This window comes from Balaenoptera acutorostrata, chromosome 12 (genome assembly GCF_949987535.1).
Source record: "Balaenoptera acutorostrata chromosome 12, mBalAcu1.1, whole genome shotgun sequence".
NCBI classification, from domain to species: Eukaryota; Metazoa; Chordata; class Mammalia; order Artiodactyla; family Balaenopteridae; genus Balaenoptera; species Balaenoptera acutorostrata.
The window spans coordinates 2,598,198-2,621,384 of NC_080075.1; the positions used below are offsets into that span (position 1 = coordinate 2,598,198).

Sequence of the window (23,187 nt, forward strand, 5' to 3'; positions counted from 1 at the left end):
CCTTCTAAAGAAGTCGTGTAAGACTCCGTGACTGATGAATCACTAAAGAATTCTGATGACCAGATTCCAGGATCTGCGCTAATTCCTAGCTTATATTCCCATGAAATCTGACAAACTGATTAATACATGACTGCATTTATAAACGACCAAGTTTTAAAAGGTTCCACTTCAATGGCTATTGAAAACATTGAATGGTCATAGCCAAGACTTTTTTATGTAATGGAAACCTCCCAGGATTAGACATGAAACACCCAAAGGCGTTCCACCCGTATAAGGTCTGGAAGAGAAACCTTGGAGGGTCCGACCAGCGCCTGGGGGGATGTAAAGCCACTGAAAACCAGCAGTGTCCTGGGGGAAGGGGGACCTCAGGGTCACTTACGGGGACACAGTAAGGGGGAGGGCTTGGATCAGCTGCTGAGATGAGCTCTAGGCTCTCAATTCCAAACCAGGACCCAGACCTGGAAATCATAATGGACGCCTCCCCCCTTTAAACAGGTGGGAGACTGTCGTTTGCTCCAAGGAAATCATAAAGGAGAATTCATCATCTTACCCTATGAAACACTACATATTGATTCCATGCCCTGTGCTCACCACACATCAAAGGGGAACGTAATTGAAATCAAGCTGGTTCCAAAAAAAAAAAAAAGTAGTTGAGGAGAAAAACGTGACTTACAAAAATTTTAGTAGTAGTTTTAGACCAAATGAAGGAAAATTCTAACTTATATTAAACTAATAAATCTACAGCAATCAAACCAAGAGATTTTATGGTCCAAAGTTATACGTTCAAGAATAGTTTAGAGCCAAACTTATGGTTACCAAAGGGGAAAGGTGGGTATATGTATGTGTGATTGTGTGTGTGTGTGTATATATATTCAGTCATATATATATGACTGAATCACTTTGCTGTACACCTGAAACTAACACAACATTGTAAATCAATTACACTCCAACGTAAAATAAAAATTTTAAAAAAGAAAAAGGATAGTTCAAAGCAACTTGTGAATAATAGAAGCAAAATAAGGTTTTGAAGGAAAGCTCATAAATTGGGTGTTACCCCTACACTTCGGGGCAATACTCTGGAGGTGAAATTGGACCTTCTCATAAAGCACGTCTACTGCCCAGCCAGAGCTGGGACCCCAGATGAACTGAACCATTAGACAGCATCTCTTATAATCTAAATCAAATGTCCCAAACCCTTTGTTAGGGCTGAGAAATGTCTGTTACAACACGTGCTTTTGTCCAGTGTCTGCTATGATCTCAATCCACATGCTGTATCACAGGCATGATTTTATTTTAACGCACGAGCAGATTTCTCATACAAACCCTTCCTCAGAATCCTTATCTATTTGCATGTTTTGATGCAGACTTATCTTCCCAGCATCCTAATTGGAATGAAGCCTTCACTAGACGGAGCTCACCCTGAAGACAGCGCCTACATATCCTGGACCACCCCCCGCCCCGCCCCCACCCGGCCCAGGCGGCACACAGGAGGCCCGGCTCCTCCAGACCCAAGACTACCTGTCTGGCCCAGGAGCAGAGGCGCTGGGGTGGCTCACAGGTTGGAGGTGCCCACTGTCCTGCTTCCTAGCTACCTGATGCCACCACGTGCCAAAGCAGGAATGGTGAGCCTGATTTTTGAACCAGATCCGTTGCAAACTTACATTTTACGAGGCTCAACAAATCAGAGCTACATGTATTGCCATTCTACTAATGCAGAGCGAGCATCTGAGGCAAAAGCAGCAAGTCCTCCCGTCTGTTTTAGGCAGGAAGCCGCACTCACCTTCGGCACTCAGTTAGGACAGAGGACGCACGACACGGAGCTCCTCAACGAGTGAATTCTTCAACTGACAGAGCCCTCGAAGTCACCAAGCTGCAGGAATTCTCCAAATCCTCAAATCCAACTCAAACCTCAGCGGAGAATGATGATCCGGGAAATCACTTGTAGAAAAGGAACATAGGAAATCTGAAAAGAAACAGAAAGAACCGTCTATTAGGACCGCTTGCTTGTTTGATTTTAAGTCACTGCTTGAGAAATAACTGATTACTTATTTGCCTGAAACCATTATTTTTAATAGACCCCAGAAAACAGGTGCTTTATATTTACTGACCTCAACCCAATCAGAAACGCCCTCACCCTGCTCCACCTTCCAGGCCCCGGGCCGGCTCGGAGGAAGAGGCTGGGAGGGTTGGGGACCCCTGGCCATAGCCGAGGGACCTAAGCTCCCAGATGTCTCCCAGCCCCCTCGCCCCAATGCCCCTGCCCATGGCCTCAGAGACTGCTGGAAAGAAAAGAGCGGTTGCCAAGTGGAAATTAAAAAGCCTGTCTGGGAGCCTAATTAGGCAGAAGAATTACAGAACGTGGCTATCATTTAGAGACTCCATCTCCTGCGCTGGCCGTTCACTGAGAGAGGAGCACCCCTTCCCCCCAACCCACAGCTTTGTGCTTCTTGGGGTGAACGTACACACACTACTCTGTATAAAATAGATACCTAACAAGGACCTACTGTATAGCACAGGGAACTCTGCTCGATACTCTGTTATGACCTCTATGGGAAAAGAATCTGAAAAAGAATAGATATATTGTATGTGTATAACTGATTCACTTTGCTGTACACCTGAAACTAACACAACATTGTAAATCAACTCTACTCCAATAAAAATTTTTAAAATCCCTGCAGGAATCTGAGGACAGCATCCCGAAACTACAAGGAAGTCAAGCCGAGGAGCTGACAGAGGGGACCCGCGGTCCCCTCCCTCCTGGCCGTGGAGCTTGCTGTCACCTCATGGCCACCACACCTGGGTAACCATTTTCAGTCCCAACCTATCATTTCAGGGGACCCTGAGGCTCTGTGGACCTCCGAGGGGGTTCACTGCCATCTTTAATTACGCTTCAGACCCAGAAGGGATCCGTCCTGACAGTTCACTCAGACAAGATCTATTAATTCATCCCCAGCATGATGATGACCCAAAACGTTAAATACCCCACAGAAAAGTCGAATTCTATTTTAGTCAAATAGAAAAGGATAAGTCAAGTAGGGCTCTCATAAAAATGTTATAAGGCAAGTTCATAAATTTTGATTAAAAAACGAATTCCTCTTTATGCATTCTCTGCCATTATTTTAAGGGCTTGCATGATTCTTTTCAAACGTACGATTTAACACAGGACAAGGCACTGGGCAAACACAGCGGGGACACGAGATGGGGACAAGATGTTAGACATACAACAGGATGACGGCGCCCTTCTCCCTGCCAAGTGTTTACAGTAACACGACAGGTTCTGCAGAAATAGACGTTCTGGTATCTGGACTTGGGGGTCCTGACCAAGGATTCTGGCTTCTCACCGTGGGCCTTACACGTGCCGTTTACTGGAGAAAGCCACCAGCTAAACACAGCTGCGCCCGCAAGCGCCAGCGCTGTATTCGTATTTTCATGGGTCCTTCTGGACTTAAGTTGTAGTTTTGAATTTTTCATTGAAAAGCGAACATGCCTGAGTCAGACCTCCCCAAGCCGATGCCCGGGGGCCTCTGGGGGGCTGTCTGGGTTGCTCTCCGCGTGCACAATGCTCTCAAGGGGGGTGTTATTTAACCCTCCCAATAACCACCCGGCTTAGATATTAACACCCACTTTAATTACACGGGGCTTAACGATCTCAGAGAGCTGAAAGGCTCTCCTTAGTAGGCTTTAGAGTGAGGAATGCAGGCCTCCAAAGCTCTAAACCCACCGCACCAGTAGCAAACTTAGTGCCAGAGAATTTACCCGCCCAGTGCAAAAGCACGATGGCCTGGCTCTGGAAGCCCCGTCCTCTGACACTCGGTGTGGCGGAAAAGCCAGACAAAGGTGCAGGATCTGAGCTAACGGAGAAGCCCCAACCAGAGGCTCTGCTTCAAGTTCACATAAAGATGCCCTGGCCACCTGGGGACTGACTGTGGGAGATGCAGGGGCAGCGTTTTCCTTGAGAAAGGCATTTCACTGACAAAGCGTCAATGAACGAAGCACACACCTTAGACAGAAATGAACACAGAGACCAAAACCGCTCTCTTGCTGGGTCTGCATGCAGTCTGCCCACTACCATGCTTAACGTGGGTTATGGGCTTATTCAAAACCTCAGTTAAGGATGAGCATTTCAGATCAGGTCTTCATTACAACCTGTGATCAAATCCATCAGGAAAGCGTACACTTTTGTGCAGAAAACCACCTCCGACTGCAAACACTGCCAGGTTCAAGGTCACTGAGACCGTGGAAGCCCTCACCCAAGAGGTCACTCAAGGACGCCGCACAGCCCGCTCAGGCGGGAGTGGACACATGGAACGGTGCACGCTCGTCTTCAAAGATATTTCTCCACGAGCATCACCTGCATCTCCCCACAGAAATAAGAGAGGAGGAGGAAGGAGTGGAAAGGAATTAACATGAACACCAAATGCACCTCGTTCTCCACATTGATCTGGACCCCAATCACTTTACCAATACAAAATCCACGCGATTATCTGAATTCCCTGCAACAACGAGGTTTTCTTTTTCTCAACTATGTTTTGGAAAGCCCAGGCCCGACCTGGGGCTCTCCACAGCCTCGGGGGGCGTTCGGCTGAGCGCCCACACCGGCGAGGGTGCCCGGGGTGGCTGTCCCCCCAGCAGCACCGTCTGTCCCCACGGGCCTGGCTTCTGGACGCCCGAGCCAGCCGTCCCAGCGCAGCCTGAACTCCCAGTGCCACAGGGTGCCTGCCCCAACTGGTCGTCTGGGCAGTCTCCTCCGAACCTCCGTGCGTGTGGCCGTCCAGTGTTGGCGTCCGTCACTAACGGGCTTCCCTGCACTGGAGTCTTCGGGGTTAATGAGAGGCCCGTGCCCTTCTGCTGAGGCCCAAGGTCACTGGACACGCTGCCCTGCCCACTTCCCAACTGGCCGAACTGCCCAGGGGACTAGAATCCCCAAAAGGCTCCCTGCAGAGACCAGCCTCCCTCCTCCTGACTTGCAGAAACAGAGGAGCAGGCTGGGGAGAAGCGCCTGGACAGATCCCAGAGGACACAGCCCTGGCGGCTCCACCTTCACCAAAGCGTCGTCCACCTTCACGGCAACCCTGGGAGACACACCTGACCATCAGCTCAGGAACGAAAGCACCAGACCCTCAGGCCACAGCCAGGATTCGAGCCCAGGCCTGTCTGACTGCAAAGCCCTGCCTGGCTCTTTCTCCCCACGAAGATCACCACTAAAGGGCCAGAACCTGCAGACTCCGGCAAAGGTCATCCGTCGCCACCACCTGTCTGGAGTGTCTGCCACGCTGGGGGGCCCTGCTTCAGCCCCTCAAATCAGGGAGGGACAGCATCACACGGCTTCCAAGACTCAAGCCCATAACCACACACACCACCTTCATTTGAGAAAGGGGGAGGGGAGGTGGGGGAGGGATGGAGTGGGAGTTTGGGGTTACTAGATGTAAACTATTCTCTATAGGATGGATAAACAAGAAAGTCCTACTGTACAGCCCAGGGAACTATATTCAATGTCCTGGGGTAAAGCATAATGGAAAAGAACATAAAAAAAGAACGTATGTATGTGTATAACTGTGTCACTTTGCTGTACAGCAGAAATTAACACAACATTGTAAATCAACTATACCTCAACAAAAAATTTTTTTTAATAAATTATATAAATAAATAAAAACAAAGGTACTGGGCTTCCCTGGTGGCGCAGTGGTTGAGAGTCTGCCTGCTAATGCAGGGGACACGGGTTCGAGCCCTGGTCTGGGAAGATCCCACATGCCGCGGAGCAGCTGGGCCCGTGAGCCACAATTGCTGAGCCTGCGCGTCTGGAGCCTGTGCCCCGCAACGGGAGGGGCCGCGATAGAGAAAGGCCCGCGCACCGCGATGAAGAGCGGTCCCCGCACCGCGATGAAGAGTGGCCCCCGCTTGCCGCAACTGGAGAAAGCCCTCGCACGAACCGAAGACCCAACACAGCCAAAAATAAATAAATAAATAAATAAATAAATAAAAAAGAAAAATCCTTTCATTGCCTTTCCAGGCTTGCAATTTAAAAAAAAAAAAAAAACAAAAAACAAAAAAAAACAAAGGTACTGTTTCTCTTAGATGTCAATGCAGGAAAGAAAATGACTGAGTAACATTATCTGACTGTTGAACACTGCACACAAGCTGAAGACTCCCAGGTTACAGCAGGTGACCATCATGACTGAACCTCATACTTTACGCAAAACACACCCAGGGAACCACCCAGACCCCTGATCTGCAGACAGAGCTAAAGGCAAATGTCTTTTTTCTTTTATTAAAAAGAAAAAACAAGCCATGATTATTATAGGCCCTTTCTTCGGCCTCTTCCCCGTCCCAATGGGACACCACTCTCCAGACCAGACCCCTCGGTGGCCCAGGTGGTCGCCCAGCTCAGAATGAACACCAGGATCGCCCCCTGAGCAGGCCCACCTGGGCCAGCGTGGCCTCGCTGACCTCCCGCAGAACTGGCTGTATTTCACATCTACTCAACGACTTGGTGGAAAACTTGATTCGAGTGGGAGAATGCTGGTTTCAGACACGCAACAGAGCTACACAAAAGTCTCCGTGAATGACCTGGCTGAAGATGAACCCTGGTTCCTGCCTCGTGTAGAGGACACCGGGCCGCATAGAAAACGCTTCTGGATCTGACACCCGGGCTTCCAGGGAGAGGACCCACCCACCTCTCATCACCCCTCGTGCAGCGGCCCTGCCAGGCCTCAGTGCTGATGGCCAGATGCGGGGTTCCACATGTCAGGAGGTCCCGCCGAAATTAGGACTCTTACTCAAGATAAAGCTGTCCTGAAAAGGAAGCCATCAAATTTTTCCGCAATGGGCTGGAATCGATTTTAAACGATAACACTGGTTATCAGTTGATTGTAGCTGTGGATCAGACGTTGATTAATGAAAACAGGGCAGGGGCTTCCCTGGTGGCGCAGTGGTTGAGAATCTGCCTGCCAATGCAGGGGACGCGGGTTCGAGCCCTGGTCCGGGAAGATCCCACATGCCGCGGAGCAACTAGGCCCGTGCGCCACAACTACTGAGCCTGCGCGTCTGGAGCCTGTGCTCCGCAACAAGAGAGGCCGCGATGGTGAGAGGCCCGTGCACCGCGATGAAGAGTGGTCCCCGCTCTCCGCAACTAGAGACAGCCCTCACGCAGAAGCGAAGACCCAACACAGCCAAAAACAAATTAATTAATTAATTAATTTAGTTCCTCTTTAAAAAAAAAAAAAGAGAAAACGGGACAGAAAAAGCACGAGTTTCTAACTCTGTGGACAGCCTGAGGGAGACAAGCCTTCCAGGACTGAGAACAAAACTGCCCACAGTGGGTCAGCCACGCGCACCGGGACCAGAGTGGCACAAGGCCGTGGGTCCCAGGCCCGGCTCAGCCCCCACACGTCCCGGTGGTCCTGCGCCTCTGTGTCCTCTTCCGTGACGAGGGTCCCCTGCTCCAACCTGTAGCTGTGAGATCAGCACATGGGAGTGGACGTGAGAATTATCCAAAATCGATGGTGTGGTACCAAAAATGTATTAAAGCTTATCTGAAATACCATGACAAGGAAGTCATAATGCAAATCTTAATATGGACTTAAATTTTATAGTCGCCGCCTCAGAATTCTAGCAGAGAGGAATGGCATCAGTAACACCACTTCTGATGGTTTGTAAGCTTTTGTGTATATAATTGATGTTAGCCTCTTAAATACAATAGTCCCCCATCCTCCAAAAGTCCTGATAGGTATTTGTCTTAAGCTCTTTCCACTAACCCAAACCATAGTTTTCAGAATCAGCATACATACATGTGTGTGTGTGTGTGTGTGTGTGTGTGTGTGTATACATCTCAACAGCATAACTAGACAGTCTAATTACATAAGACATTTTAAAAGGGTCACCCGCGTTCTTTATGAAGTGTCTGCAGGATTTCATTGTTGCCCAGGTAATTACACCACTAATAAAAAGCATGCTGACCAAAATAAACCTTCAACACAAAAACACACTGGAATAAAACCCCTTTTGTTGAAAACGACAAACAGAAGGAAAAACAGACAGAAAGGAAGAAAGACACACACACAGACACTGAATTCTCATCCGAGATAACTTCGACACCAGGTGATCCAAAGGGCCTGTCTAACTGTGAGTCTCTGGAAGCACTATTTTGATTATTTTGCTGAAGTTCACGTCCCTTACCTTTGGGGGATGAAGGACTGAAAGAATGAGGGAAACTGCAAGAAAGGCCATACACACATACACACACACACACTTTTTAAAAATCGAATCTTGGAAAGCAGGCAAGAAGCCCAGACCAGGGTGTGCCAAGAGGGGCTACAACTAATAAACTTGCGGGGTGGAATCAGGGCGGAGGTATTATTTTACTTTTAACTGGATTCTCTTCTGGAACACGTTCACACTATGTCTCACTCGGGTAATGAAGATGGAAGCTGTGAGATCAACTCCGTCCTCCCTTCCCTTCCCTCCTCCACTCCGTCCTCTGCCAGAAGCCCGGCCGGACACGGGGAGCTCACCCCTCCCTCCCTCCCATCGCCGAGCAGGCTGTGAGGACAACGTGGATTACAGGGCTCCAGGGATCTGGCGTGTCACACACCCACCTGTGTCCCAGGTCGCATCACATCGCCGACCTTTTAAGAAACAGAACAGGCCTCTCACCATGAGTGTGGAGGACGGGTTTTTACAGCAATTAGATGAAGGTGATGGGAAAAAAAGACCGGGAATGGCCCATGCATGACCTTTGGCATCTGAGCAGCCCCTGGGAGGGCAGAACTATTAAGCTCTGCAGCAAAAGGTTGGGAAAGATTTCATGGGAAGGTTGGCTTTTTTTTTAAATTTTATAAATTACTGGTAACTGAGAAGCTTCCTGCAGAATGGATTTGGGTCTACGAAATGGTGAAAAAACACCTCACTTCACATTGCCCTACTTCACTTCTGATGGGTAGTCAACGTGATGTGTTTCCCCCATTTTTGTGTAGGGTTGATGCTCATGTAGATTACAGTATCCCATAAATGTATTCCATAAAAATTCCACAACGTATAGAATGAAAAGGGAGTTGAATAAATTAAATTTTCCCATTAAAAAAAAAAAAGGCTAATAGTTATAAAAATGTAACTTTCAGAGAACAAATTTACGATTATTCCAACTGAATAGAAATTTTAATGTCACTGTGTTTTTAAAGTATATTTAGGGGGCTTTTGAATATTCTGAAAATGGTCAAAGTGTATTCACCCACATTTTCCCCAAATGCCAGCTGCTTTCACAATTCTGTGCCTTCATGTCTGCTACTTCTTCCGCCACCCGGAGAACAGCCTTCCCACCTCCAGTCTCCCAAAACCACTGTCCAGCCAAATCCAACTCATTGCCCAGGAATGAACTCAACGGCCCCATCTTCTGGAATGTTCTACAGGAATGTCCTCCATTCCTGCAGCCATCGCTCTTTTATAACCAAACTCCCCTTTTAAAGGCTGTGCAGACAGAAGTGCCTCTAGGAAGGGACGTCCACACGCTGGTGTCAATATGGCTCTCGGCAACATGGCAGGCTCTCGGCAAAATGACTCTTATCAGACATTCATCATCCAATAAACTTCCACTTCCTCAGTGATATCTGTAAGATCTGATGCAACTACTGTGCAATGCCTGGCCCACTCAGCGCCCCAGAGTCCAGAAGCCTCTTCTCCCAAACTTCAAACCAAGAGACCCCAAATCCCTTACACAACTACCCGAACCAGCCCTTCCGTATCAACACGGAGCCTTCAACACAGAAAGCAGCACATCTCTGCCAAAACCAAATGATGGTTCTGCTTACGAGCCATATGTCTTCATTTTATTGCTATAAATTTATTTTTCTTGAGTATTTCATTTACTATATAAATTAGCAAGAAGCCAATGAGACAGACTGAATGAATCAAAGAGGACTTCTAAACTCTAAAGCTCAAAAATGTATAGATGACTTCCCATGGCAGCTGCCCAATTGATGTCATCCATAAAGCCATTTAAATACTGTGTCTGGGCTGAAATCCAATTAAGTCATTTCTGTCCGAATATCCCCAAAGAGCCTCCTGCTGAGTTTGAAGTGGAAATAATTGCAAATGCCAGATTAGCTGTGTAAGCACTTCCAGAGCTGAAACCCAACAAGAGCATGAAAATCTACATGCCCAGCTTTTCAACTGGGCACAAAGGAAACATTTCAACGATCATCTGGCAGAAAGAAAGCCCACGCCCTCGTGCAGCCAGGTCTCCTTAGATAATCCTCAGGCCCTGCACGTGTCAAAGAAAAGCTGCGATCCATTCATTTACGCGCGCAGTGAAATGACAAACTTGGGCTCCACCATGCCATTCGGTGCACAGAGGAAACAGAATCAAGACGAGATTTCAAGCCTTCTCTGAATTCATCATTTCCCTGACCAACCCCGTAGGCAGGACACCCTGAAATCAGTAAACCCTGAAATTCACCACCGTCTCCACGCATGTAACTTGTTCCGTGAAAATGTGCAAGCAGAGACAGGACAGTCAGGGAATAAGATAAATCTCCCCTGTACCTTGTGATCCATTACTCAGATTTACAACTCAGCAAAACACAAGGTATCTTCAGGTGACGTGCAAGAGCTGAAACCGGCGTGTTCTAACCACACATTCCAGAGACGGAAAGGGTCCCCCCCTGCCTGTTCATTGCACGCAGATCTCACTGAGACCTGCTGTATCGGACCATCTGGAGTTGGTTATGACACCAGCCCCAGGTAAGAACCACTGTTGCAGAGAAAAGGAGAGCAAGTGAGAAGGGTCGAGTCAAAAACATTTATCTCCAAACCCTCCATATCGAACACCAGGCTTGTCTGAAAGAAGAGTCACCCAGGTGATGAGGCCAGCCACGCCTCCGCATGTGACAAAGGACACAAGGAACCTCTTCCAGTGGCCGCACAGCCCAGTCTGCCTCTTACCAGCTGCGTGCTGTGGAGGCTGTCACTTGGCCTTGGACGCTGGGTTTCCTTGGAGACAGTATCAGTCACCTCGTTGATAAAAATAAAGTCACACTTATTCAACGGAAATGTGGTGCACATCTGCTCCGTGCAAACACTGTATGTAAATAAGGCCCAGCACAGATGCCGTCCTTCTTAAGGGACTCGGCCCAGCGAGGGGCCAAAGTCAAATGTGGGATGACACAGTGGTGCTTCTTTATTGTACCTGCTGCAAGAAAACTCACCTATCAAAAATTCAGTTAAATTTTTCTAGATAACTTCGAAAGCAGATGTGTGCTATCCAAAATACCTGCTAACATCTGCCTTAGAATTAAAAAAGAAAACTCTAAGGAGACAAGCAAACAGTGTATACATGAACATAATAGTTTTACATAAAAAGTAACTTATGATGGACTAGAAAGCAGGTCTGATCTCTCCTTCCCGAGACTAACCTTCCAACAGTGAGAGGAACTGCAGTGTCCCTTGGGGCCTCTTCTGCAAGCAAAACCTTCCTAAGTTGAAAAATGACTCTCTCTTCTGGATGGACTTCAAGATAAGTCACCCCACAAGTATTTCGGAAGCCCTCCGAGCACTGTGCCGGGTGCCGGACACACAACAGGCAACACAGACGTAGGCTTTGCCTCCACAAAGCAGACACACAGATGGGTGGACGGTAGGAGCCCAAATAGGGGATCTCAGGCCCCTGAGGGTCACCCTCCATCACCTCTGTATGTGACATGTGGCCTCGGTGGGGACATCCTTGCAGAGAGTGGAGATGCTGACGATGCGAAATGCACGTCATTGCTGCCCGGGACGCGTCGCATAGGCACCATCACACCTGCACGGCCTCTCACACCGCACCTGGCAGGTGTTTTCTGAGAGGAAGCAGAGGACACGTGCACTTCCCTGACCCTCCTGGACCACGTCTTCACTCCACTTTCAGTCCGGCGCTCCAGCTTCTCGAGAGTTTTCGTTCTGCTTCAGCCCTGGATGACCCCATCCCTCCATCCATGCCTCACCTGCAAACCCCACACGCCCGTTTCCAGGTCTCTTGTGTCCACGCTGCTGTTCAGATCACGGTCAAGGGTAGGACACACCTGAGACCTTCCTTGGGAGGGAGCAAACTAGCAGACCGCACTCTGGGGACGGCCATCCCATCAGCTACCAGTGCACACGACAGTCCTCCGCGTAGGGAGACGGGCGTGTCACCTGGGTGCGTGAGATGCCAGCTCCATCCCCGACTGGCCTGTCTTTCGACAAAATGCCTGTCTCTAAAGCTCAGTTTTCCCACCTATAAGATGGAGGACAAGGAGAAAAGCATTACCTTGCATACCTGCTGTAGATACTAAATAGCATACAAAGCACCTGGCCAAGTTCCAGGTCCATAGTAGGTGCTCAGAGAAAAGGCTACTTTGTCCCCTATACTAGCATCTTAATATAAAGGGCCGGCGTGGGGGGGGGCGGTGAACAGAGGGCCACCCTGCCCCAAACACCCCACCTCTGAACTGGGCCTCCGGAGACGACCCGAACAACCCCGGCAGCTGCCATTGCTGTGGAGATAAGAAGCCGCTGGGTGGGGGGACTTCCCTGGCGGTCCAGTAGCTAAAACTCTGCGCTTCCACGGCAGGGGGCTTGGGTTCGATCCCTGGTTGGGGAAGCTCCACGAGCCATGTGGTGCAGGCAAAAAGAAAATAAAAAGTTAAAAAGTTTTTTAAAAAAGTGTGCAATTCAACGGTTTAAAAAAATAAGAAGGAAAGGGCTTCCCTGGTGGCGCAGTGGTTGAGTCTGCCTGCCAATGCAGGGGACATGGGTTCGAGCGAGTCCTGGTCTGGGAAGATCCCACATGCCGCGGAGCAACTAGGCCCGTGCGCCACAACTACTGAGCCTGCACGTCTGGAGCCTGTGCTCCGCAACAAGAGAGGCCGCAATAGTGAGAGGCCCGCGCACCGCGATGAAGAGTGGCCCCCGCTTGCCACAAATAGAAGAAAGCCCTCACACAGAAACGAAGACCCAACACAGCCATAAATTAATTAATTAATTAATTAATTAATTTTTTAAAAAGTCAATTTGTATTTTAAAAAATAAATAAATAAGAAGGAAAAAAGACAAAAAAAGAGAGAAGCCACTGGGGGGGTGAGAGGACGTGGGGGGAGAAGGGGCACTTGCCGTGTTTCCTTTGCGCCCTGGACCACACTCGTCACCAGACTGGCTGGAGCCAGCCCTGGACTAGGGCCTCTCACCACTCTGTCCCTCGGACCTTCTCCTTTTCTTTCTGTGAACGTCCTACACCCTTTGTGTATGTAAACAGACTATGAAAGTAAAAATGGAACTGTCCCTCAACCATGCGCCGTGTCACAAGACCATGCAGGGAGGCAAGGGAGATGGTCAGCGGATGGGGCCGGGGTCCCACAGAGCACGGCGAGGGCGGACGACCACCGGCCATCCCCAAGGAGCCGGCGGCCCAGGGCAGCAGGGAGGGTCCAAGGTGAGAAGGTAGGGTGACATCTAGACCTGAGGGCTGCGTTCACAAGGGGGTCCAAGCTGACCCAGCCGCCTGCGGAATCAAGCCACAGGGCGTCGGGGGCTGGCAGAGACGCCCGCAGGCCTCCCGGCTTCACGCCCACTCCGTAATCTGTGCAGTAGTCTCTCCCCTGATCCTGCTTTTCCCTCCATTTAGAAAATCAGAACATCTGCCGGCTCCAATCTTCCGGCCCTCCTCTCCTTCGAGGCCACCGGAGAATCCCGGCAGGACTTACGCCAACCAGCCGTGAACACACATAATCATCCCAACTCGATTCCTGCATGTGCAGCCGCGAGGCGCTCTCCCACGGATAGCCTCCCGTCTCGGTGCAAGTCCTTTTTTTTTTTTTTTTTAAACACTATTTTATTTATTTTATTTATTTTATTTATTTATGGCTGTGTTGGGTCTTCGTTTCTGTGCGAGGGCTTTCTCTAGTTGTGGTGAGCGGAGGCCGCTCTTCATCGCGGTGCGCGGGCCTCTCACCATCGCGGCCTCTCTTGTCGCGGAGCACAGGCTCCAGACGCGCAGGCTCAGTAGTTGTGGCTCACGGGCCCAGTTGCTCCGCGGCATGTGGGATCTTCCCAGACCAGGGCTCGAACCCGTGTCCCCTGCATTGGCAGGCAGATTCTCAACCACTGCGTCACCAGGGAAGCCCGGTGCAAGTCCTTCTTAACGATGCGTGTTCAATACGCTCTGTCTTGAAGATCATTCTTGTGGACGAAAGACAGCAACCAAAACACCCAGACACACGTGACACTTGATCACGCGGGCTCCTGCTCCCGGCGGCACCTTCACGAGCGCCGAGCCCAGACATCCCGCCATCCTCTCAAAGAGACCAAAGTCAGACCCTGGAACGCGTGGGCGAACCTCCCTCACCGGGACCAGCTTTCTGCGTGCTCCTCACACGTACCTGCCCCTCTCTTATCCACCCTAAGCCCTGCCCTGCCTACCTTCACCTTCAGCCCGCGAGTCCAGGAATTCTGTGCCGCGGAGCTTCACACACCGAGGAAAGGAAACAGACCGAGGAACTGGCTGTCACTTGCTCAGCACTTACTGGGGATACAGACAAGGCTAAGGGTCCTCCTGCATCGTCACCTTCCGTCCTAACACCAGGACGACACTTCACTGTCCCCAGTCACACCAGAGAAGTCAGGGGATGCACACAGGTGTGCCCAGTGCACAAGTACAGTGGGAAGTGCAAGCCCGCTGACCTGGGAGTCCCTAGCCTTGACCCTGGGCGTGCTTCCCCTCACGCGGAGACCAAGGAGAGCCAGACGGCGCGGGGTGACCGAGCCAGACGCTGCACTGACCCTTTCTTCCAGAGCAGCAAGTGCTTAGGGGGAAACCAGTAACGGTCTCTGTCAAACACTGAGGTTTCACTGTGTCATCTGAACACAGACAAGATTCCTAAATGATACAGATTTCCTAAAGACCAGAAGCTAAACTTACTAAAGAAAGTTCTTCAGGGAACTCTTACATACTTTCCAAAATGTTCCCTCCCCGCCCCCATTAAAAAAATGTTGTCACCGGGACTTCCCTGGCGGTCCAGTGGTTAAGACTTTGCCTTCCGATGCAGGGGGTGCGGGTTCGCTCCCTGGTCGGGGAGCTAAGATCTCACATGCCTCTCTGCCAAAGCAACCACAACATAAAACAGAAGCAATATTGTAACAAATGCAATAAAGACTTTAAAAATGGTCCACATCAAAAAAATCTTAAAAAAAAACAATGTCACTATTTTCATTCAAATTTCCCACCAGGCATCCTTCCCTCCTCCTGCACCCAAGAACACAGCTGGCAGGATGCGGAAGGGGGACCAGGCGAGGCCAGCGTAATGACTTCTTGAATGGATATTCATTTTTTTACCCACTTTTGGGTGCACAATGGAGGGGGCCATCTGCCTTCTACCCCGTGCCAAACACTCAGTGACCGACCTTCAGGCCTGTGCTGTCTCATTTACCTACGTGTAAGCACAGGAATTAGCTTTTCTTAGACTTTGATATAATGCCACTTTGTTTTGTTTATTTAAAGTAATGGGAAGATTTCAAAGAACTCACCTGTTCATGTTTGGTGTGGGCTATAAGGGACAGACTAATGACACATGAGGAAATAGGAACACAGACCCAAAGCACCTGGGAATTTGGTGCATGATACAGGGTACCAGCTCAAGCACTGGCGAAAAGGTAACACTTCGCAAAACAAGGCCACAGGATACCTTGCTAACCGTCTGGAACCTTCACATCCTACGACAGGACAAACTCCAAATGCGTTGAAGATTTACAGTGAAAAACAGAAGCATAGGAGGACATATGGAAGAAATACTTTATAACCTTGAAGGAAGAACTTTTTTAAAATCTAAGATTAAAAATCCAGAAACCACAAAAGATGGATGAATTCAATATATATAAATATAAAAACTTTTGTACACGTCAAAATATACTCCAGGCAAACTCAAAACACAAAAAGTTAGGGAAAATAATATTTGCAATTCATGACACAAAGGGCTACTTGTCCTGACACAGTGAGCGCTCCTTAAAATTGATTAGAGAAGGGTGGGAGGGAGGGAGATGCAAGAGGGAGGAGATATGGGGACATATGTATATGTATAACTGATTCACTTTGTTATAAAGCAGAAACTGACACACCATTGTAAAGCAATTATACTCTAATAAAGATGTTAAAAAAAATTGATTAGAGGAAAAGAAAAATTGGTTAATTTGAAAGAAGAAAAACAAATCAAAAGAACAATGGACACAGGAAAACCAGGAGAGAAGATACCTGGCTCTCAAACATAAGAAAAGGTACTGCACTTCATTCATAATAAAATAAATGTAAACTAAAATCACACCAAGATATCACCTCTCACCCATCAGGTTGTGAGATCAGAAAGTACTGGGTGGGCCAAAAGGTTCATCTGGTTTTTTTCCGTAAGATGGTTCTCTAGTAGCACTTAGTTGTCTTTAACTGCATTCGAAACAATTTTGTTAGACTGTACGTGACAACTGTCATATCAGCGTGCATTTAAAAAAAGACTTATCAAAATTGGTGAGGGGCTTCCCTGGTGGCGCAGTGGTTGAGAATCTGCCTGCTAATGCAGGGGACACGGGTTCGAGCCCTGGTCTGGGAGGATCCCACATGCCACGGAGCAGCTGGGCCCGTGAGCCACGGCTGCTGAGCCTGCGCATCTGGAGCCTGTGCCCCGCAGCGGGAGGGGCCGCGATAGAGAAAGGCCCGTGCACCGCGATGAAGAGCGGTCCCCGCACCGCGATGAAGAGTGGCCCCCGCTTGCCGCAACTAGAGAAAGCCCTCGCACGAACCGAAGACCCAACACAGCCAAAAATAATAAAAATAATAAATAAATAAAATAAAGTAGCTATTAAAAAAAAAAATTGGTGAATTTTTGTGTAGCCATTTTAATATTAAAGATGGAAGAAAAAAAGCAACATTTTCAGCGTATTATGCTTTATTATTTCAAAAAAGGTAAAAACACAACTGAAATGCGCAAAAAGATTTGTGCAGTGTATGGAGAAGGTGCTGTAACTGATCGAACGTGTCAAAAGTGGTTTGCGAAGTTTCATGCTGGAGATTTCTTGCTGGACAATGCTCCATGGTCGGGTAGACCAATTGAAGTTGATAGCAATAAAATCGAGACATTAATTGAGAACAATCAATGTTATACCACGCGGGAGATAGTCGACATATTCAAAATATCCAAACCAAGCGCTGAAAATCATTTGCACCAGGTTTGGTTATGTGAATCACTTTAATGTTTGGGTTCCACGTAAGTTAAGCGGAAAAAAACCTTCTTGACCGTATTTCCGCATGCGATTCTCGACTTAAACGTTCTGTTTTTAGAACAAATTGTGACAGGCAATGAAAAGTGGATACTGTACAACAATGTGGAACGGAAGAGATCGTGGGGCAAGCAAAATGAACCACCAACCACACCAAAGGCCGGTCTTCCTCCAAAGAAGGTGGTGTTGTGTCTGTGGTGGCATTGGAAGGGAGTCCTCTATTATGAGCTTCTTCCAGAAAGCCAAACGATTCATTCCAACAAGTACTGCTCCCAATTAGACCAACTGAAAGCAGCACTCGACGAAAAGCGTCCAGAATTAGTCAACAGAAGATGCATACATAATCTTCCATCAGGATAATGCAAGACCGCATGTTTCTTTGATGACCAGGCCAAAACTGTTACAGCTTGGCTGGGAAGTTCTGTTTCATCCACCGTATTTACCAGACATTGCACCTTCAGATTTCCATTTATTTAAGTCTTTACAAAATTCTCTTAATGGAAAAAAAATTCAATTCCCTGGAAGACTGTAAAAGGCACCTGGAACAGTTCTTTGCTCAAAGAGATAAAAAGTTTTGGGAAGACGGAATTACGAAGTTGCCTGAAAAATGGCAGAAGGCAGTGGAACAACAAAAGAGGGAATACTTTGTTCAATCAAGTTCTTGGTGGAAATGAAAAATGTGTCTTTTATTTTTACCTAAAAAACCGGAGGCACTTTTTGGCCCACCCAATAGGATAATAGTAGCAGGGCATCTGTGTCAACTTCCTACTTTGTGCAATTTGGTTAAGATGTGAGGGAGCTGGATAAAGGGTATACAGGAATTCTTTGTACTATTTTTGCAACTTTTTGTAAGCCAAAATGTATTTCAAAAGTAAAAGTAAGAAAAATTAATTTTAAGTGTGATGAAATAGCATACTGCAATGGGTGGCAGTGGACGCAGGTGCTCACAGGCTGGTGAGGAAAGTACAGAACCACACAGCACCACGGGGAATGCGGGTAGGACATATCAAAATGGACCAAAAGGACACGGCCGAAATGCCATCAGTAGGCAAACAGTTTAATAAACAGCACCATACTGAAGTACCATCCACCTGCAAAACAGGATGAATGTCTCTAAGTTCTAAACAGGCAAGACTTCAAACATACGTTCTGAACTCAGAAAAGTAAGGTAAGGACATTTTGGGTTCTTCTCCGCAAATGTATTTTGAGATGCCTCACCCGAGTGAACTTAACTATGTACCAGGAACCTTGGTGGGTTCCCCACAGGCTTCTCCATCTAAACAATACATAAAAACATGTTTTTAACCCAAGCTACGCAGATCTTTGGGGAACCTCATTAGTCCCCTGTGACAACATAAAGAGGAAAGCGTTCCACGCTTCATTCATTTCTTCTCTCCAAATCAGTCCCCAAACTCTAAGGCTACTCTTTATTAAATCGAAATGCAATTCACAGACCATAAAAATTCACCAACTAAAGTGTACGATTCAGTGGTTTTACTTATTTTTAAAAATAAGTAAAGGAGAGGTGTCTTCATATTATAAGAAGAAAGAGGCAGAAAGCCAGAAGAAAACAAACGGCTTGAGTAACCTAGTACTTAGCTATTTCCAGAACATTCTGGATGTACACACAAGAAACCGTGGCCTTGACCTTGACCCTGCTGAGGCACTGTCTGGGTGCCTGAGACAGAAAGGAGGCTTCCCCTGATGTTAGGTTTCAGCTGCCTTTTTTAAAAAAAAAACGTGCATTAAAAATTTTTTTTAATTTTTTTCGACAAAATGATAATAGTAGATAGAAGAAAACAAAACGTAACAACAAGCTAACTTTAACTCCTACGCCTTTCACAGAATATCAAAATCCCACAGAAGTTATGTTCGAACACGCATCTTCGGGAAGTAGGAGATAATTGAATCCTGGCTCTGAAATAGATGGATCACAACGGTAAATTAATGAAAATGGAGTTATAATTTTGTTCTCCTAGGAAATGACTTGAATCAGATTAATACAGCTAGTCATCCTGCAGTCAGACCTTACTTAAGGTGATGAAACTGCTTGGAAATCTGCAGTCAGTGTCAGAACCTTTAACAAGTTATGAAACCATAAACCAAAGAGTCCGCACTACATCACTGACAGAGTTCTTCAGTGCCAGATGTCTGAGCTGGTTTTCTTCTCTAGAAGCATCCAGTTTCTATGGGAAGGCAGACACCAATAGGATTTCCCAGTTTAAGGCCTTTTGCTTTGTTTTAACTGATTACGGTTACCAAAGGCTTGGTACCTACCCCTAAGCCCGACCACGGGAGACTCACAATGAATCCATGACGTCTTCCTTTACTGTTACGAGGAGCTTCGCCCACCGCTGGGCAGGGATCCCACAAGGCCAGGACCGTGACCCCCATCAATCCTGAAGCCCGAGGGGCTGTCTGGAACGTGGTCCCCCCATACCTGCGCAGGAATGCTTAAGAACTTCATCCCACCTGCCCCCATCAGAAGGCCACCTGCCGCTAGGGGTGCCCTCTTCTCCTCCTTGGAAAGACGTGGAAACCACTTTGCCCTCACAGGGCACTACTCCCTGCCCTAGACCCTGAGTTCAACACCCACCACCCAAAAACAACACAAACCGTTTATTTCTGTGCTGAATAAATTAAAAAATCAACCGAGCCTTCAGACCCCTGTCAATATTTAGGGGCTGCCCCCAAAGCTAGTATAAATGCTGAAAAAGCGGTGAGTCCTTCCAAAGGTTCTCAATGTCCAAGGGAAGAGGCCTGTAAGTCAATGTCAACCCTTCCTGAGAGGGGATGGGGGGAGGCAGGGGAAACACTGAACGAAAAGGGTTGGTGGTATAAGATGCCAGTCAAGGGCCTAAAAAGGATAATAAATGTTATGTCTTGGGGCCGTGAATCTAAAATCAAAAGGGATTTTGGTGACTTGATCTATTTCTGCAGGACCACCCTTGTAACCATCACAGGACACTTTCACCCCCATGAGTGCCATCCAAGCAGCCCCAAGAGTCAAAGTTCACAGGAAAACGTTGAACAAAATGATCCTATAAACCCAGCTCCCCAGGGCTGACGACCTGTGAGCCATCACCTTAGGGTCTGACTTTCCCATGACACCTCTTCCTTTCCACGGAATCAACCTGTACTGCGTTCACTTGTGTCACAGAGACATGGTCAGCGTCTGTCCAGCTGGCTGAACTGACCTGGTGGAGGCTGGGCAGTACCAGGGCAGGGAAGAGCGGTGACACAGGACCTTAGGGAAGGACACCACATCACCTGTCTCCTGCATCACCACAGGCAGGAGGGATGCTGAGATCCAAGGCCAGCAAGCCCATCACAGCACCAGACACGACCACCTCCAACACCTGCTTCCGACGCCCCGCGATCACACTCTAGGCCCCACCTCTGCTAATGCTCGAGGGCAACCAGGGCCCTCGCCGATACCCCTCAGGTGTCCCGACATGAGAAAAGGAGCGAGCTCCACAACCATGTCACCTTAAACCACAATGAGATGGAATCACTCACCCCTCTTCTTAGTTGAAACTGAGTATCTCATAAGACACTGACGGGCGGCATGGGAAGTACAGAGATGGGAAAAGTTCCCCCAGAGAAAGGGGGAATGTCATCAATGACAAGAGAACTTCCTAAGAGCAGCAAAGCTACCCACTGCCCACTGGTCACCTACACTCACATGTGCCTTTGAATGAACATCTTTCATAAGCGGGTAGCACGTCGGATCCACCGTGAAGCCGCAGTGTCACCAGAATCACAATTTCAACTTCAAGCACTTTAAACCGTCCTGCTGGTGGGTGTGTCACGTGCCTGCACCGAACAAGAAATCCCATCTTCCTGAGACCCGTCATAAAGCAGAATCTGCTTCCTCCAAAATACTTGGTCGCACATAGGATTTATGCCAGAGTAAAAGGAAATCGCGCTTTCTGGTGCTGGATTCTCCCTCCACGCAAGCCGGTAAAGCACAAGTCGCTGATGTTCTCCTGTCTTTTCATTGTAAATGGTTTACGTTTTCCTAAAGCCCTAGAGGTAAAAATCTAGTTTTACTGGAAAAGAAGGGAGAAAAGGGAGGAAAAAGAAGAGAGGGAGGGAGGGAGGGAAGGAGAGAGGGAAGGAGGTGACCCAAGCTCTCAAGGCCCCTTGGGACCAGGCAGGGTTTCTGACCAGACACACGGACACGGACACGGACACGGGGCCTGATGCTTCTTGGCTGGAAGGCTGTCCCACGCGCTGCAGACGCTGAGCGGCTCCCCAACCCTCCCTCGAGTTGTGATGATCAAAAACATCCCCAGACATCTGAGGCCATGCCACACGTCCCCTGGGGATGAAATCACCGGGCAGAGAACCGCTGAACTAGAATACATGTAAATTAAACAGGTCAGGTTTGGGTTTTTTTTAAAACAGCAAAAATAAGGCAGAAATATTCACGCATTTTCTAACTATTTTGGAATAGGATTAGAATATTTAGGCGGCAGTCGCCTTAATTATCCCTTCCAAAATAACCGAGTAAGTAGGCACACACGGTTTAACTCAATGTCATGATTAACTAAGATACAACTTGCCCCATCATTAGAAGACAACCCTTCAAACTCTGGTTTGGGGTAAGTGTATAGACTATGCTATTGTTTATTTAAGAAAACATCAAGTATTAAAAACAAATATCTAACTTATGAAGACATGTATGTGCTTGCATTAGAAAGCAATAAATACAAGGGGGAAAACAAAAATAATCCGTTTAAAAATAGTGATGGAAGGAGAGAAGACAGAAACACAAAGTGATCCTCTCTGAGGACATTCTTTTGGCTCTGGACCATGTAAACGGTTTACATAATTATAAACCAATATTAATTTTTTAAGTCCTAAAAATCAAAAGCAGAATGGAAACAAATTAACCAAATTATATACTGAGGTGGTGGCATTAACACAGAGGGAAAATACTCTGAAAGACTTTGAAGCACAGTCATTTGACTGCATTTTCCTAGTGGGATAAATGGTGAGGACAGAACATCTTCAGCTGTTTTCAGTACTCACGGTGTTGCCAAAAATATTGGTGGAGATATCCTAAACCTTTCTATGGTTTGTGTATAAATAAAGTAGGATAATCAAGCGAATAAGTGATTACGTTCATGTTCTCAGGGACAAAAATTTTCGGCCTAAGAGAAAAGAGATACAAATATAAAATCAAAGAAGTAAAATACCTTGTAATTCTGATTTTGAATTAATAATCGTGTAAATTTACAATAGATTATGTTAAAAAAAAATAGATCAAAACAATACCACCGGGCTTCCCTGGTGGCGCAGTGGTTGAGAATCTGCCTGCCAATGCAGGGGACACGGGTTCGAGCCCTGGTCTGGGAAGATCCCACATGCCACGGAGCAACTAAGCCCGTGCGCCACAACTACTGAGCCTGTGCGTCTGGAGCCTGTGCTCCGCAACAGGAGAGGCCGCGATAGTGAGAGGCCCGCGCACCGCGATGAAGAGTGGTCCCCGCTTGCCACAACTGGAGAAAGCCCTCGCACAGAAACAAAGACCCAACACACCCCAAAATAAATAAATAAATAAATAAATTTATTAAAAAAAAAAACAATACCACCTTTGTCCACTGAAAAGCCCCAGACACAATGGCCAACCGGGGGGCACTGAGCATCCCTGACTCCCAAACTGTGGTCCCCAAATTCCATCTCCTGCTGAAGGGAGCCCGGCCAGAGGCAGACACTGGCCTAAGGAGCCTGAAGCCCCACAGGTGCTCACCAAGCACCCCCAGGGAGCCGGCACTGGCCGCAGCTGGGCCTCCCCACAGCAGCAAGGATGTCAGCTGCAAGCGACGGAAACACCTGAGAAACACCTGAAATCACGAGCTCCTGATTTCTCTAAAACCAGACAAACACCTCACTTGTGGCTTATGAGGACGCGGG

At 47.8% G+C, this 23,187-nt stretch overlaps 1 protein-coding gene across 2 annotated transcripts in view; it reads right to left on the reverse strand.

Moving 5' to 3' along the window:
• NCK2 (NCK adaptor protein 2) overlaps positions 1 to 23,187 on the reverse strand; it is a 140,099-nt gene that overhangs the window by 71,725 nt on the left and 45,187 nt on the right. For both annotated transcript variants that reach the window (XM_057558673.1, XM_057558672.1), the window contains exon 2: positions 1,781 to 1,963. The gene's annotated coding sequence lies outside the window, so the exon portion shown is untranslated. The remainder of the gene's footprint in view (positions 1 to 1,780; positions 1,964 to 23,187) is intronic.